The sequence below is a fragment of the Paramisgurnus dabryanus genome, chromosome 7, assembly GCF_030506205.2.
Source record: "Paramisgurnus dabryanus chromosome 7, PD_genome_1.1, whole genome shotgun sequence".
Classification (NCBI taxonomy): domain Eukaryota; kingdom Metazoa; phylum Chordata; class Actinopteri; order Cypriniformes; family Cobitidae; genus Paramisgurnus; species Paramisgurnus dabryanus.
This window is the reverse complement of record NC_133343.1, coordinates 22,048,017-22,062,585: the sequence shown is the minus strand read 5'-3', so window position 1 is coordinate 22,062,585 and position 14,569 is coordinate 22,048,017. Positions and strand designations below refer to the sequence as shown.

The window sequence follows — 14,569 nt, the reverse complement described above, 5'->3', positions numbered from 1 at the left end:
TCGCTCTGAATGGGAACTCTATGAAAAGTCCGTCACAAAAATGGAATTATCTCAGCTTTTTGCTCAAAATGTGGTGTTTTTGAAGAAACCTACCCATATTCAAAAGCTGATTACAAAAGAACCAGTGAAGGTAGGATGAAACGGTTTTTTTTGTTTGAAAGCAGACGGTCTGTTCTTTCATTTGGTATATTGTATGTTTATATATTTAAAGAAGAACATTTTCTCAAAGGCATTAAACTTTGGTGAAAATCATGAAAAACGCTGGCTGACAACTTTTAAAAAAAACGCTGGCGGTGAAAGAGTTAAGATCTCTAATAATTTAGCAATAATTTAAACAGTAAATGTTTTCATCATAGTTTATGTGCATGTCTTGGTATGGATTTTTTTATCCACATCAAGTGACCATATACATACTATATAGGCAAATTTTGAAAAAAAATTTTGCACATCTATTTTAATCCAGCACTGTTACACAACAATTGCAAAAATGTGGATTCCCGTGAATGCCAGTTACTGTATGTTTCCCAACATTCCAAATCCAAGAGCCAAATCAAAAACCTGTCAAATATTTGTTGAGGCAGTCTAACCAAGGCTTGTACTGTTTTTCCATCATGTGGTTCCACACGCATTTTTTATTTTTCTAATCACCATCCCAGTGGATTTCCATCTGCTGATCTTTATTTTCTCACCTGCCAGTGGCCCGAATCGATCGTTTCCCCAGTTTGTCTTAATCCATATATCGTTGGGATTTCTCTGACTGTGCTTTTAAATGCCCAGTTTGTAAAGTGTCCAACTCACTACAAACAGATTTGTTGAGGTCATCAAGAGGCTTTAACAGCACCCCTTCTCTCCTTTTCACCCTTTTACATGCCTGTCAATTAAAGTCATTGTCAAATTCAACCCTGCAATCTGTCTAGCCTAAAACTATTGATCAGACAATCCTTTGTTTATTGTGCCTGGTACCTTATGTTGGTTACCAGGAGACTTAATCATAATCATTATGAGATGGGGTTTTTACCCCAATACTACTCTTTTCCATAGTACCTGCTTAAAATGTGTTAGGACACATGATCAGAAGGTTGTGATAATGGCCTAAAAGCCTTTAGACTGGTTTTAGAGGTTAAAAGCATTTTCACCATGATCTTTTGAGTAAAGGTCAGCACTGGCTCTGAATAAAGCCGCCTCAGCTGGTCATTATCTGCTGTTCAAATTTTACAGATGGCTTAGTCCCTGTGGAAGCACTGACCTACAAATCTCATGCAGGCCGTGGAGAAAAATAAAAGTGTAAATTATAGTTGTTCAAAAAAACAAAAACATCACTCATTCGTATTAAATTGTGTAGGATAGGAAACCTTACTGCCTTGCTGGTGTTTCAGGCTGAGGATACACCCAATAAATACATTTTATGTCAAAGTTAGAGGAACCCGGAGATGAGTGTTTTTTGAAACTATTTCATTTCAATTTATTTATACGCATACCTTTCCCAACACGGCTATTGTTCCAAAGTGACTTTACAAAGAATCAAGTCCTTCCAACTCCCAAAGAGAAAGCAAAAACCAGTGGCAAGAAAAAAGTTAGTAATAAACCTCTGAAAGGAACAGAGACTCTGCTTAAGCTACAGTACAGTACCAGATATTTACACATGAACACTTTCACAACAAAAGCCAAAATTTAACACAGAGATCTAAATAATCAAAATATGCTTTATTTTTAAAAAGCAATAGTTTACCAAACAATAAAAAGTATGTCATATTTTCAAACTGTAATGCTCATTATGATTTATGTATCCCTTATTTTGATTTACACTATCCTTTATTATTATTTATATAATCCCTTTTCTGCATAATCATATTCAAGTTAGGAAAACACAAGCAATAAACAATGCATGGGCAAAACTTATCTGAGAAACTGGAATGGATTATGGCGGTTTCACATGGTACGCGGTAAGCGGCAAAATCGCCGCGCGGCTTCAGCTTTTCTCTTGTATTGGAAGCGTTTTGTGCAGCATTTAGTGCAAATATGTTTATCTTCAAAGGCGCCTGTCATGAAGTACCATGTCCGGAGAAGGAATAGGATTTTGGGTGCACGAGCAAGGCGTGTGGACCAACTCCGCTTCACCTCTGTAACCGCCCCTGTTTTGCAGCTTTCCGCAAGTCTCCTATTGAAAAAGAACTAAACACTCGCGGTTTGCCGCGTACCGTGTGAATCGGCCATTAGTTGCATATTTTGATCTGTTTCAAACCATACCTGTCAGGACTCTGCCTTGAAGTCTTGTTATATTTGTATTTTGTCGTGGTGGCAGAGTTCTGGCAGTCCCTGGCCTTGTGTGGAGGTTCATGCCTTGTTTTTGTGTTTGGCATGTGCCTCCGGTGTCTTGTCATTTGTCCCCGCTCCCTCGTCCGCCTGCTTATTGTTAATTATTACTTATTCCCATCACCTGTTCCCTCCTCGTTATCTTGTTTAGGTTCTCTTATATAATGTTCTCTTGTCTTTGTTTCTGTGCAGGTTCATTTTGTATTGTTCATGTTCCAAGTTGTGTGTATTCCAGTCAGGTATCTAGTCAAGTGTTTTGTCAAGTCTTCGGTCTAGTCTAGTGTTTTTGTGTCTGTTATACATTACTGTTTGCCCCCACGTGGGCCTTTGTTTTGTCAAAATAAAGTGTTTTCTGTTTTCCCCGACATCGTCTGCTATTGGGTTCATCCATCCGCTATTCCTGACAATACCCTTGATGTACTGTCATATCAACTGTTTTGGACTAAACAAAAATCCAGCAAACTAGAAGTAACGTGTTTATTTAAATACTTTTTGCAACCAGTAATAACCCATTCATCCATGATTTTTGAATTACATTGCGCAAAACAGAAGCAGGAGAACTGAAAACACTACAGTAAAGGCCAGATTTACTAAATGGGGCAAATTAGCGCAAGAGCGCAATTTAAAAAAAGCGCAGACGGGAGTGGTAATATCTGCAGGTTATTTACTAAAAAGGCGCATATTAAATAACACAGAAGCAACAGCCGATTTCTATAATGACCAACGCAATCTACTAAGAGCAGCGCTAATTAGTTCAGGGTCGCAAATAAGCAGAGATGATCTTGAGTTTAGCACCACGGACATTACACATGAAAATCCGAGGTGTCAAATCCCAGCTAATGAAGCCATGTAAACTGAAAAAAATGGAGAACAAAAAATGAAGAGAAAGTATTGTCTGACTTTTCCTCCTGTGACTTCAGGCTTGGCAAACAGTATTTTTGAATAATATGTTCTTCTGGTATTACAAATAAACTCTTACGTGTGGAAAAAATCATTGTACTGTCTCCGCCAAACTTCCTCTTTATCAGCTACAATTGCAGCCATTTCAGGTGTAAAATGATTTAAGACATGCTTTTATTCAACATTAAATAATGGTGCAAATACCAGTAATATCACACGCGCAAACATTTGTAAATTTCGTTGCCTGAGTCATTTAAATTCCCTCCTCCGAATTTTGCGTCTGAAAGGGAAACTCCTAGAAGTGCATATGCAATAGGGGTGTCACGATTCTCCAAACCCTTGATTCGATTACATTTTCGATTCTAAAGTCACGATTCGATTCGATTCTCAGTTTTTACTTTTTTTGAAAGACAAAAAATGCTATGCCATTATTAATTATTACTATTATAGTTTCACATTAACATGCACATTGCATGATTTTCCTCGCATGGGGGTTTGTGGGCTTCACTTTGCGCGAGAGAGCTTGTAGAGAGAAGATTCCTTCTTGGACTCACCTGCACTTAATGCGCGCGTCTTGGATAGCGTCTACAAATAAATCCAGCTTGTGATAAGCAGCTGCGCTTCTCTCTGTTTCATGTGCACGCGCTCTCGCATCTGTCCGAACCCTAAACAAACTAAAATAGTAATCCTTACGTATTTGTTCAGTTTTATGCGTTTCCTGTAAGCTGAGGCAAACTATCCCTTTTGTTAAAAATATTACCCGCTGCATCTTGGCGCCTCTCTCACTCTCGCGCACGTGCAGAGAGCTGTGCTCTGTCGAAGTCAGATCTCTAGGTAGTAATCCTGTTTATGATATGCATTTCAAGGAGTTGTAGCAATACATCCCTTGTGTTTAAAATATAAATCTCTGAGAGGTTTTTTTCCACCGCTTGGCAAGCCGACCGGACGTGACGTGGGGTGTGGCAGCATCGACGATCCCATTTTTTAACTAGAAGTTCGAGGTTGTGACTTAATTTCGATCGAAATCGTGACACCCTTAATATGCAATCTGTCACAAAAATAACTAGACCACATCTTTTCAGCGCTAAGTATCCAATGCACGTCTTTATTAAATCCCGACAGTCGTTATTTTTAACGCCAAAATTATGGTTTGCGCTGGCGCAAGCTGTTCGTAAATCTGGCCCTTAATATACACGAGAGCATATGTGTTAGAAACACGCTGCTATTTTATTGATAATCTGTGTGCATAGTTGGTCAATTAAACAAGGAAATTTACTGTTTAAATACATAAATATAATTTTCTTGCTATTAAGACATACAGTAGAAACTGGTGAGGAAAACCTTGTAACAGAAACAATCTCGACAGATAACAGTTAAGTTATTGAAACGTCATTTTCATCCATTCATGGAGCATGAGGACAGTTGAAAGGGAAAAAGCATCAAATTATTTAATTATTTTCAGAAAAGTTTTCACATCAAATCTAATAATTAAAATGAAAGCTAATGCACTATATGTCCTGATATAAAAGTCAGAAAAGGCGTGGATAGGTAAGGCAGTGGTGCTTTTCTTCCCTAAGGGAATTAAGCAGTTCACCATAATTTCATTTGTCGCATTATCTCATCTTTTACTCAGTTCTGGGCTGTGCCATGCAGATAACACTGCTCGCTCACACTATGGTTTAAGCTGTGATTGTGTAGCATAAAAATGAAATGACTGCGAAAAAGAAATGGACCTTTAAATCAAAAGCAAGTATATTAGCTCCATTGAGAATAGAGGTGAAATTAAGGGATAGTTCACCCGAAAATGAAAATTGTGTCATAATTTACTTACTCTCATGTTGTTACCAACCTGTATGAATTTTTCTTCTGATGAACACAGAGGAAGATTTTTAAGGAATGTTTGTAAGCAAATTGACTTCCATAGCAGGAAAAAAAGAATACTATGGAAGACAATAGATCCTCGGTTTGGTCACAAACATTCCTTAAAATATCTTCCTCTGTGTTCATCAGGTTGGTAACAACATGAGAGTAAGTAAATTATGACACAATTTTAATTTTTGTTGAACTATTCCTTTAGAGCAAACTTAGCATTTTGTGACCCACTCAAAAATGTATAATCTACCCACCAACATATTTTTTTAATGGAAAAACAAATTTTTACTCTTTTATAATTGATTAGTTTTTATTTTCCTTTTCATTTTATTAATAAAATGTAGGTTTAAAAAAGACACTTAACAGTTGTTCACTGAAGTGTTTGGAGTTGTGAATATTACATTAGAAAATAGATATATCATTTTACATGTAACAAATTATGTATTTTATCTATATATAAATAATATAAAAATTAAAATGTTTTATGCCCAAAATGCTAAAGAAATAAAGTCACAAGTCTCAACTATTTCTGATCAAAATTTCAAGCTAAAAATCACAAAAATATTGGTTTCTGTCACACTTTTAGTGGTTTAGGTCACTAGGTGTCAATGGTAAGCTGCATATTCTTAGTCACACATTAATAAATTACTGTCACTGTATTATTGTTATAATTGCAAAAAGGTGACGACTACATTCTTAGAGCTTTCCAATGATATATAGGTTAAGATTTTGAAGGTTTATATATTTATTTTGAATAATTATGAATAAATACAAATTCATATACAGGGTAAGTGACATTTAACGAAATGACTGTCACTATACAATTTATATCATCAAATGGCCTTGAAATATGAAAAAAAATCTTAGAACATATTGTTTGTCAAGATTATTTAAAGTTTATAGGATATTACTGTTATACTGTAAAAATCTAATTATTCAAATGCATTCCTATGGGGTCAGTGACATTTAACCGAATGATTGCCAATATAAGTTTCTATCATCAATATTCTTAGTGCTTTTCAACAAAATATAGTTTGTCAAGATTTTTTTAGGTTTTAGGATATGTAATAATAAATATGTAACAACACCTTGGGCCCACCTGTTGGCTTGTGACCCTTTAAAAAAATACTCTTACTACGTCGTTCTTTTTACAAAATTGTGATGAAATATGATAACTACATTCTACATAGAGCTTTCCAACTATATGTAGTTTGTCAAGATTAATGTAGGTTTAGACCAAGAAATATTGTTTTCAGTATGTAATGCCAAACATCCCACCTGTGGTACGGTGACAGTAAACTTAAATGTTACATCAAAATAATTTCATAAAGTCCTCCAATTCATACAACCAATGTGGTCGTCTGCACATTTCCTCGAATATGACCAACAGAGGCGTTTACAGTACTAAATTAGCATCTCTACCGACAACAGGTGAAACTTAATATATTTAGGTATGAAAGTATATTTTGGGGTATAATTTTGCTACGATGACATGCATTGGGATATGTTTATCAATTTAAAATGCCAGGATTAATTTAATTTATATACACAATAGACTATTCAGGCATTTATGGCAAATAACATACCCATTTATTTATTATACCGTATAAAACCCAGCATACATCACATCTATTCTTTTTAAAAGTACTTCAAATATTTCATGTTTACTGAGGTAAAATGATCGTCAAAAATCATCATCATTGCTAGTTATAATTTGGACTAAATTTACTTTTTTTGTGGCATTCACCACAACAGCAAAGCGACTTTGCGCAACCCACCTTATCCCACTGTGCGATCCACAAGCTGGTCCCAACCCACAGTTTGAAAACCCCTGCTTTAAAACATATTTGCTCAGTAGATTTTTTAAATATCTAGTTATATCTATGAAGTCAGGGTAAAGAAAAATATGTGTCTGAAACTTGCTGGTTGTTTGGCCTGTATCGAATAACACATGTCTGGTGACATTCATTTGAGAGAATCACACAGACTGCAGATGCAAATCTAATCGAGTAGCTTTGGAAGGACAGCTAGCAAGCTCAAGGTTTTAAAACATTTGCAATATATGCTCGAGTTTAATCATTAACAACACAGAGTTCGAGAAAGTTTTAACTTGGTACATTTTTGCTGGAGTTTGAAAAGGGAAAACTTCAGATCTTCACAGATGTCCGCTTATAAACAGCTGGCTTCACCACCTTTCAAAAGACATCCAGATGAAAAATTTGATTTCTCACAGCTGGATTCGCTGTCTGTGTGTGTAGGCATTTGAGATGTTCAACTGTGCGCCGCATTGTAATTTGATGTTTGAAGCTTCCACACCGTGACAAAAATGGATTTGGATTTTCCCCTTTTCCTCCTTCTCTCCACTTGACTCAGTTGAATTTTCAACCACACATCAAAGTGTTTCCTTCATGGCACCACACTCTGATCTCCTCATGTGAACCTCTTCCAAACTGTGATCATGAATACAAAAAGGCAGTTGCTTGAGAGAACAAACTAAAAATAAAATTGCAGAAATAATAACACAATCCCAGTCTGCAAAAAACAGCTCACTGTACAGTACGTTGCTTTTGTGGTCTTACTGTAGCTGGTTTTGACAGTCTAGACTGGTTTACGTTTAAGTAGAGGCTGGAAGATTAACTAGCCGACCAGTTAATCCAGTTTGGGCAGGCTGGGAGACCAGCTAGACTTAAACTGGCTAAGATTTGTTTAAAATGTTGTTCTTTAAGTCCCTTGACCAATATACTGTTAGAAAAAAATGGTACCCTTTAAAAAGGTCCCAATATGTACCATTAGGTACAAATATGAATCTTTGATGTACTAATAAACACTCTTTGGTATCAATATGTACCTCACAGTTACTATTATGCACTCTTTAGGTGCAAATCTGTACTTTGTGAAAGGGTACAGCCCCATTGACAACTGGGGTACAAAAGTTGACCATTGCAGATTACCAGAGTTACAGGCATTTGGTGACAGTCTGTACAGCAACTATGCAAAACAGCATACCTGACCCTGTCCAGGACACTATCAGGCTTTGCATATACACATACAGACGCACAGACAGACTAACACAGTGTGAAAGCATGCTCTGCTAAGCTTACTTTAACCCTTAGGGTTGCTGTCCCGGTCCCTTTCCTCTACTAACCTGGCACTTCCCTTGATCTCCTGCTACATTTTCTCCGTCACCTCTTCTATCTTCCTGTCACCAGACACTCTCTGAAGCAACATAAGAGTCCCAGAGGCTTTTGTTTATGGTATTTACGGGTGCAAACAGAGAAAGGCATTCAGACACTGGGCTCGCAGAGGACATGCACAGGGGCATTTAAGGCCGAATGCTGAATACCCACACCCCTGACAGGGTCAGCCAGCCTTACGGTTTATTTAAAACAAGCCAGCTTTATGTTTAAGTAATGCTTTTCAAATCTCATGGATTTAAGCAAGTGTCTGCTCAGCTGATCTATTTTGACACAGAAAGCATTTGAGGTTATGCTTTGTGAATGGCTGTATGTGTGTTTGCGTACCTCTGGGAGATGTGTGGTGGCTTAAAGGAAAAGTGGCTGAAAATGAAAATTGAAAAACATTTTTTATTGTGGAATACATGAGGATTTTTAAAGCATTAAATGTCACATAACACACAATGGTTCTGCTTATATCAAGTTAATATCGAGTACCTATAGAGTAGTATTGCATCCTTCATATCTGCAAAGAGTCTTTAGTTTATCTGTTTATATGCACTTACCATATAAACAGATTGTTAACAGATTTGTCAAGACCAACGAGAAATTTCTGTAATTTCCTCTCTCTCTCTATCTCTCTCTCGAGGCGTGCACAAGGAGCTACGTCACTTCTTGCATATAATGCCAATAGTTAATAGCTAATAAAAGTTTTCAGAACTTTAAGAAAGCTTAGACAAAACTCATGTTTATATCAGTGAGGCGTTGGCAGGTAGAGCGATGTAGTTTGACACGCTGTTTGCTCATAGTACAAACATCTCTCATAGGTATTTATCCTGCCTGTAGGTTTGTGCATATTTTCATACCTGTTCATTTTACATACCGCTTATTTTTATGCACTGTATGCATAAATACAAAATATAATGCATACTATATCTTTGATAGCCTATAAAATAAATATCTGATTCCAAAACAAGATTCTGTCAATCAAGACTTAATCTTCTGGGCATTTTAACTTAAACATTTCCTCTGCAAATTTCTGCAAATTTTTATATTCCAAAAACAATATAAACTGAAAAACATATATACCGCGAAACATACAGTTACCGTGAAATACAATTTAAAATACCGTGAAATGGATTTTTGGTTATACCGCCCACACCTAGTACTCAAATTCACATTTTTCTAGTTTACACAAAGATGATAACGGTCTCCAAGTGTTTTAATGCCCCCTTAAAAACTGTACTTGTGTTGTTTAAATAGTTTCTAAAAAGACTTTGCTCAGATTTGTCAAGACCATAGACTGTAAAAAAAGATGGACGTTGTGTCTGTGACATCACCCATAGGTTTGTAAAGAGCTTTTTTGAAGCTTAAAGTAGGCGGTGCCTGCCGTCGCCATATTGGCCGCGTGTCACTGCGCATCACTCGCGGATATCCGAAAATGGGTAAAGAGGTGGGACATGGATGAAGCTGAGGTGGCTAGTTTCTGAAACCACACCCGCCTAACTCGATTCTAGTGACATCAATGGAAGTTCACCCATCATTCAAGTGGCCACGCTCTTAATTATGCGGTATTTTAAGGCTTAAATATTTAAACAGATGAGTTACAAAAACAATTCACCCCCCTCACAGTTGTCATGAAGGGCAAAATTTGCTATATAGACCAAAAACACTTTTTGTACCAGGCTGTAAACATATTATTTCTAATGTAAAGTTGGGCATTTTAACATGGTGGTCTATGGGAATTGACTCTCTTTTGAAGCCAACCTCTAGTGGCCAGTCGATGAATTGCAGTTTAAGTCACTTCCGTATTGGCTTTATCAGAGATATCGGATGGTTGCCCCTCGGTCAAGACACCAAATTCTGCATCCCAAGTCTGCATTCAAAACTGAGAGTCAACATAAACATTTCTCTCTAATTCTTTGAACGAATTATCTTAGTTAAGCAAACCACATTACTTTCACAGCTCTATTCTCTTATCATACATCAACAAGTTTGTGTCTGTTTAATTTGTCCTGAACTTCAAGAGAAATATCTGGGATCAATTTGATACTTCACAAAATAAAACTGAGAACTCCAGTAAGTCCCCTGAACTATGAAAAGACCAACATTTGGCCAATTAAATTTTCCTCTGGGTACGGGTGTAGTGTGCCGTGTTACTGTTAGCTTTGATGTCACACTTGTTTTGTACAAGTTGTTTTGTCAGAGGGCTGTTCCAGTAAATCGTGACCTTTAGGAACAGGGTGGGGAAAATATCTTTAGAGATGACGGCCATCATTCCAGTGTGACCGCAAGGCCCACAGTGGACCCGGCCAGCAGCGCCATGTTCCTCAAAGAATTGAACTCATTCAACTTATTTATGGCTCACAGACCCCAAAACCAGTTCAAAAGAATTGCCATAAAGAAAATGTGTTGTATTTAACCTGACTGGTCCCTTTTCACTTTAATGAAGAATATTTATTAACCCTTTAAAAAAACCTATTGTGCATCATTTAGGTACAGATATTAATTCATATGGCACCAAATTGTACCTTTGAGATAATTATATGCACTCTTTTAATATGTACATTTTAGATACTAATATGAACTGAGCGAATGTGTACTTTTTGAAAGGGTACCGCACCCCTGTGACAGCTAGGGACCATTTTGACAATGTTTTCTGACAGTGGTCAAAAAGACACAAGTTGGGGCGGGGGGAGTTGGGTGAAATATACCTTTTACTACAACTGTAGTGTCTTTCATTCTGTTCTGTGTTGGGGTTTTTTTTGTGGACTAAAAAAAATTAGTTGAGCACCACAATAACAGTCTCGCCCATGCATACACTCACAAGCATGGATATTAGTAGCATGCAACAGTTCAGTTCAGGGTGACTGCGGCATGCCACTGTTTACCCTCTGGGGTGGGACAAGATTACGGCGCGCTGCATTTGTGTACGAATGAGCACGCATGGAGAGAAGGTGATGATGAGTGTAAGAAATGAGGGGGAGATGTAAACATTTAAGGCAAAGAAAGCAAAGACAAGATGAGCCAGTGTATAGGGACATGAACAAATCTGACCAATAAAACTGGTTCACAAATACAGAAAACCTCATTATATTGTATACCTAATGTACAAGACTAAACCCCAGACTGATTTTAAGCTGCAGGTCATTAAATGACTTTAATCTCATAAAATAAAAAGATGGCAACATTGCAAAGAAAAATCAATCTTAATTATATAAAATTACTCTTCCTGCTGCTGATGAGAAAATGTGTTTTGGTCATCGATAACAGATGACAAGAGTTTAAAATTATTAAAATTGCCCAAATGAAGGAAGACAAATAAGTAAATGAATGTGGAGGAGAGAAGGGGGTGCATATGGAGACACAAAGCTGCTGTAAGCTCAAAATTGAATTTATCTGTGGTTTGGCACTATCACCATCTAATCAAACCTTTGAGGAGAAGATGAAAAGAGTGAGAGAAGGGAAATAAGTGAAAATGGAGAAATGAAAAGAAGGTCAGGACCGGCAGAAATGGGAATGGAAAAACAGAGATGGTACAAAGCTGGCATTACACTGCAAAGAAGCAGAGCTCCGCCATATTATGTAACATGCTGGTTATCAAGGGCATTAGGGATAGTTTAACCAAAAGTGAAAATTCTGTCATAATTTTCTCACCCCCATGTCTTTACAAACCTGCATTCATTTCAGCATCATTGACTTACAAAGTAGTATTGGTTCCTACTAGGAAGTCAATGGTGCTTCTGTTTCCTGCTTCATTACAAATATCTTCCTTTGTATTCAGCAGAACAAAAAACTTATACAGGTTTGTAACAACATGAGGGTGAGTACTGTAAATGACAACAGAATTTTCATTTTTGGGTGAAATATGCCTGTTAACTTACAGAGATGCATTATTTCATATTATACCACAGGGCTGTTGAATGCTGTATTCTGATTGGTTGAGGAATGTTCCATGGGTGTTGATTATTTTTCAATAAACGTACACCTAAACTGTCAAATGTCTTAAAAATAGGCACCAGAGCAATGTTTGTGGTAACCGTGGTATAAGCGGAATATTTAGCTCTAATAAATATTAAATAGGTGCCCTTTAAAGTAATGTCGGTTTAACATAATGTCAGTTTGATCTATTTTTTTTTACAGTGTAGCAAGTTTGTGTTTGCGTGTATATATTATGTAGTTGGTGTGTATATAATATGTATATATATAAATACACACACACGTATGAATTTGAAAAAATGTTATTTAGGTATATTTTTTATTTATATTTATAATATAAAATATATCAAAATATATCTACATATCAATGTAAATGTTTCTTAAAAACAAACATCAATGTGTGTGTATTTTTGTATATAAAATAATAACACACAGTGCACACACATAAATTATGCAAAAAAACTTTTATTTTGTATGTGATTAATCAAGATATGTCCGATAGTGGAAAAAAATAGGCCATATATCTGTGCATACCTAGTATGAATGTGTGTGCATGAATGAGAGTGGTGCAGGTTTGCATTTTTATTGTTTGTCCAATAGCTATTTAACTACATAAAGCTGTGTTTTAAGTAGGCTACTTATTGACACTACATCAACCAACTGGCCATACAACTGTGCGAGAGCATCTTAATTGAAACAAAATCATTCAAATTCACAGCACCAAGAACAAAGCAGCCCAGCTATCCGAAATCAAACATCCAACTCTACCGTACCGAAATGAATCGATCAGAAAACTTTAAAAGCCAGAAAGGCTGAGCAAGGCAGGAGTAACTGAATATGTGTGTGTGATAGCGAGGAAGAGAAAGAGAGAGAGAGAGAGAGAGAGAGAGAGAGAGAGAGAGAGAGAGAGTAAAGGGATGACATCATAGCTAGTGATCACTTCCAAGGCTGTATCTGCAGAAAGGAGAAGAAAAAGAGATGGACATAAAAAAAGATGGATTGCTGAAGGTACAGTGGGTGTAAACAAAACTAGCGAGGCCAGTTTAATCTTGCAGAAAGGTCAGCACATCTACAGCACAGTAAGTCTGTACAGGTGCAATGTTTGATCAATCAGAACAGTTGAAATATTGTTGTGGTGTACTGAAGTAATAATCATTACAGATTGTGTTTACGGTTAATATACAGGCGAATTGCAGTGTGTGTGTATACCACCAATAAAGGATATAGTATAACAAGTATTTTCATCAATAAAAGTATACAAACAAACAGATGAGACCTCCCATCCAACCCAAAAACGCTAAATTGCAACTTTATAATAACTTTCATAAAAACATTGCAACTGATGCTAATAACAAACATTATAATGATTTAAAGATCACAGGAAAATGTTCTTTCCAAAAGTTTTTAAGTTTTTATATACCATCACCATGAACCCTCTGGGGTACTTTAATGGGCACGGAAACTCTGGCTATATAAAATGAATACGCACATATGATTGCATTTCTGCCATCTATAAATGACATGGCATAAAAAAGACTTAGCATCCTATGCAGTGAAAAACAATTACACACACCATACGCCTTACACAATGCTCCTGGGGCATTACACTATCTGCCCTTAAAAATCTTGACGACTTTAGGACCGAGGACACTGGTGGTGTGTTAATCAAGACAAACGCTAAAAGACTCCAATCAGACAAAGGCTGTGGAAGAGCTCAAGCGGCAGAAGTCCCTTTTGCCCAAGCTGACTGTAAAACGCTGGACTCTAATAGGTTATTGACTATTGCATATGAGACAGGATGACATCATTGTCAGCCAATGGGAGGGGAGGAAGTGTGGAAGATGAGAACAGTGTTTTTAATTTGTGTATTGCTGAGCTCAGCTTCTCTCACGCAGGGAAAAGAGGAAAAATGGGACGATGATGAATGACAGAATGAATATATGGACAAAAAGTCAAAAAGAGAGCGGTTGCTGGTATGTTGTCAAGTGGGCACAGGTTAGCTGAACTCTCTATTCCTGTCTCTGTATCCACGGAGACTACAGTAAAGTTAGCTTTCGTTTATCGCAGACTGTGTATGCATGCACATATTTGCCAATCCTCCTTTAGATGGATTTAATGTGTGCACTTGATCTTTGATGCACCTGATTCATTTCTCTCTGCATCCTCTCCCTTTTGCATTCATAAAAAAAGATGTAACCCTGTGGCTAAAACAGCTTGCCGTCCCTATGACAACACACTGTTGATCCACAAATCGGTGGCTGGTTAGCGCAAGCTCTAGCATGGGTGATGTAATGTTGTCTCTGGTTTTCTGTGGCCACCGGACTTCACCGCTTTTTGGCTGGGCTTGTGAATGGCAACCATGATGCGTGTCT

The 14,569-nt window shown here is 37.0% G+C and overlaps 1 protein-coding gene across 1 annotated transcript in view; it reads right to left on the bottom strand.

Moving 5' to 3' along the window:
- pik3r3b (phosphoinositide-3-kinase, regulatory subunit 3b (gamma)) overlaps positions 1-14,569 on the bottom strand; it is a 209,498-nt gene that overhangs the window by 106,495 nt on the left and 88,434 nt on the right. The window lies entirely within an intron of this gene.